Here is a 4,478-nt window from a genome sequence, read left to right as displayed (position 1 = left end):
TGTATGGTTTCATGTCTGATCACTTTGTATTGGATAACCAATAAAAGGGCTCATTCTTAGGAGAGGCTAATTTTTCCTCTCCAAGCAGTCATTAGTTGCCTAAAGTTTTTTTTCTAGAACTGGGATCCCATGAAATTTACCCCTTCCATGTTAACATGTCTGTGGATATTGTCATGTTCCCTGTCTTGTTTATGAAGCCATTTCTAAGAGAGAATGTTTCACAGCAGACTTCCTTTTGGAAAGATTATGAGATGCAAAGTAGCTCTTCCCTAGAAGCTAAGAGCACTTTGCAACCCTGGCAGCTATAGGCATCATATCCACTTACTTTCACCACTTAATTAGAAAGTGCCTTTTTTACTCTATTCATTATCCTGAAAGACATATGGCTGTCTTAGGTCACAAGTTCATCCCAGCTGAGTCCTACCACTGTGACCAAAGGTAGAGCCAATATGGCCAGATGCTACCTCTGGTCTATCATTATGGCCAAGGAGGTAAGAATTGTAAGAAGATGACAATTCACTCCAAACTTATGGTCACAGAAGCATGTCATAAGAGAAAGTAGTTTTATATTCAGTAGAAAATAGGAATGCTGTACAAAAGTAATATGTAGTTAATCCTATAGTCACTTTGAAAGCATAAATATACACTTTGAGACATACTGATGAACACTTATGCAGTCATTTCATATGAAAAGTCAGAAATAGCAATTTTCACTTCACTGATTTATGAGAAAATATTTCCACATAATGTTTTGTAAATAATTGAATTTGTCTATTTAAGTGCTGTGATGGATAATATTCATTCTCAGTCTCACTTAGGAGACACACTTCTGAGAATGTTTGTGAGGGAAGACATGCCCTGAATGTGAGTGATACGATCTCGATCTCATGGGCTGAATAGGAAAGAGAAAGAGGGAGGGAGGAGCAGAGCACTGGGATGCTCCTCTCTCTGTTTCCTGGTCTGCTTAGACACACATTCTCACCACCATGTGCTCCACCATGTCTTCATTGCCTCAGTGTACTGGACCCACAAGCCAGGAGTCAGAATAATCCCTTTCACCCTTCAAATGCTCCTTTGCAGATATTTGATCACATCAATTAGAAAAGAAACTAACATACGTGTCAAAGCATGCTCTCAGTAGACCATTTTCTCTGTTGTCTCTCCGAAAATAGAGCTGGAAGCACTTTTTTTTTTTCTGTTCTGCTATAAGAATTACCCTGAATAAAGCTAATGATTTTGGTGGTCCCTCCTTGTCTGTGCTTTTGGTTTTCACATTTCTTCCACTCACATTTCATCATTGCTGAAAATATAACACAAGCTCATAGAGTAACTGGTGAGTTTTCAACTGCATGTGACTCTGAGAACCATGCCCTGCATAATTTTAACTGTCAACTTGGAAAACTTTAGAGGGAGCTGAAAAGGAAGTCTTAATTGAAAAATTTCCAGATGGGCACAGGCATGTGCACAGGCATGGCTGTAGGTGTTGTTTTGATAGTTAATTGAGCACCTGGCTAGGCAGCTGATCTTGAGATATACCAGGAAGCTAGGTATGAACAAGTCTGTGAGTGATCCAGAAAGCTGAATTCTTCCGTGGTTTCTTTTTCAAGTTCCTGTATTTGTTCCTGTCCTAACTTTCTTCAATGATGTACTGTGGCCTGGAAGTATATGCTAAATAAATTCTTTCCTCACGAAGTTAAGGAGCTAGAACATACTATAAGGTAATTTTGTGCCACCCTGCTCCATTCCTGTCAAAACAGGAACCATTTCTTTTTCTGTGTAGCCACACTGTATGCACTATCTTACATATCAGATTGACTATCATGGCACTGCAGTGTTTGCTTGCACTGAAATAGCTTTTCTTTTCCTAAATAATGACCCCAGTACACAAAAGAGGAGGACCTAGAATATAAAACATCCGAAGCAGGCTAGAGAGATAGCTCAGTGGTTAACAGCACTTGCTGCTCTTGCAAAGGAACCATGTTCTGTTTCTAGGGCCCACGTGATGGTATAAAGCTCTACTTCCAAGGAATCTTGATACCCTCTCCTGTCCTCTGAAAGCATCAGGTATGCACATGTGGTACACATATGTATATATATATATACAAAATATTCATACACATAATTTTTTAAATCTTAAAAATAAAAAACACAAGAGAAGACAGGATCAATTCTTGTATTGTATGTCAATGCTGCAGAGAAAATAGAATGTACCTGGCCTAGTATTGCCATGCTTACTGACATTCTGTAATTGTCTTAAAGTGTATCCCCACAGATTGGGGAGTGGGTTGAGGAATCACTGACTTGCCTAATTAATTATTCTCTGAGACTATTTAGGTCTGTAAAGCTATTTACCATTATGAAAAGAGAACCATCAGCCTGTACATCTCTTAATTTCCAATGCTATGCCTGCTTTTTGGACTTATACTTTGTTTAGCTTTATCTCTGTTGCTGTGATAAAACACTGTAATCGAAAGAAACTTAGGGGAGGGAAAGTTATATACTTCATTATTAAAGGAAATAAGGAAAGGAGCTTGAACCAGAAACCATGGAAGAATACTGCTTTGTGGTTCACTAGCAGGATCATACTTAGTTAGCCTTCTTCTGTAACCCAGGGCCAACTACTTATGGATGAAACCACCCACAGTGGACTGGGCCCTCCTATATCAACTCAAAAATAATTTCTCACAGGCATGTTCACAGGCCAATATAAGCTGGAAATACTTTAATTCAGAGTCCTTTCTGAGTGACTATAGGGTGTATCAAGTTGTTAGTTAAAGCTAAGACACATTTTCAAACACTTTTTCTACTGCTGTCACTCTGTTGATTTCTGAAAAACATTCCAAATAAATATCTCCTCTCTTTGCTTATTTGCTAATTTAATCTCCCATGGACTGGGAAATAACATGACTAAAAATGTTATAATGCTGTGAAAATTATTTGCAAATTCAAAAACTCGAATTTAGTGCTGTGAAGAAAGTCTCTTAGTAAAAACTGAGGAAGTTGTCTATGAATAAATTAGGAGAGATCTTTAACATTTATTTAGGTATTTATAGTACTGTTAAATTTGGATGTTGGACAGTTCCCAAGCCCACATGTTAAAAATCTTAGTCCCCAGGGTGGCACTATTGGGAGGTAACAGAACCATTCAGATGTAGTGTCTAGTGAGGAGGTACTTAAGTCACTAGAGGTGTACTCTTGAGAGGATTGTGGGACCCCCAACCTATTCCTCTCTTTTGTATCCATTAGCCATATCAGATCTATCTTGAAATCTTCAAAACAATGAACTAAAATAAAACTTTTTACTTTATAGATTAATTTTCCTAGCTTTTTTTGTTACAGTACCAGCAAACTAAGTCAACATTTTCTTTTTGATGTTTACCTGTTTTTGTTCAGATATATTTTATATGCTTAAATTACCTAAAATATAATTTTGTAATAGCAGATATACCGCTTTACTTATGCTCATCACATTGCCCTTTTGCAAGATTCTAAGCATACATTTGTTTGTAAGTACTCATCCTGATGTGAGATTCCCCTCTGTATGCTGTGAATACCATTGATTAATAAAGAAACTACTCGGGGCCTATTGTAGTGCAGAATAGGGCAAGACAAGAATTTCAAGCAGATAGAAGAGGAGAGAGTGCAGAGTCAGAGAGAAGCTGTGTAGCCACCACAGGAAACAGACACCCAATATCAGAGGGAACCTTATTGGTAGGCCACAACCATGTAGCAATACACAGATTAATAGAAATGGGTCAATTTAAGATATAAGAGCTAGCCAATAAGAAGCATGACACAATAATAGGCCAAAAAGTGTTGTAATAATACAGATTCTGTGTGATTATTTCAGATCTGGGCGGCTGGAAAATGAAGGAACAGCCTCCATCTACAAAATGATGCCCAATGTTCCACAATGTATATTCACATAAAGCCTAAAAAAATTTTTTTTAAAGGCAACCCACTGACTGGGAGAAGATCTTCACCAAACCTGCAACAGACAAAGGTCTGATCTCCAAAATATATAAAGAACTCAAGAAACTAGACTTTAAAATGCTAATTAACCCAATTAAAAAATGGGGTACTGAACTGAACAGAGAATTCTCAACAGAAGAAGTTAAAATGGCCAAAAGACACTTATGGTCATGCTCATCCTCCTTGGTGATCAGGGAAATGCAAATTAAAACAACTTTGAGATACCATCTTACACCTGTCAGAATGGCTAAAATCAAAAACACCAATGATAGCCTTTGCTGGAGAGGTTGTGGAGGAAGGGGTACACTCATCCATTGCTGGTGGGAACGCAAAGTTGTGCAACCACTTTGGAAATCAGTGTGGCGATTTCTCAGGAAATTCGGGATCAACCTACCCCAAGATCCAGTAATACCACTCTTGGGAATATGCCCAAGAGATGCCCTATCATACTACAAAAGCATTTGTTCAACTATGTTCATAGCAGCATTATTTGTAATAGCCAGAAC

Source organism: Alexandromys fortis, unplaced genomic scaffold, assembly GCF_014885135.2.
Source record: "Alexandromys fortis isolate MF-2015 unplaced genomic scaffold, M_Fortis_MF-2015_v1.1 scaffold_83, whole genome shotgun sequence".
In the NCBI taxonomy this organism is placed as follows: domain Eukaryota; kingdom Metazoa; phylum Chordata; class Mammalia; order Rodentia; family Cricetidae; genus Alexandromys; species Alexandromys fortis.
The sequence above is the reverse complement of the archived record's forward strand: the minus strand, read 5'-3'. Positions refer to the sequence as shown.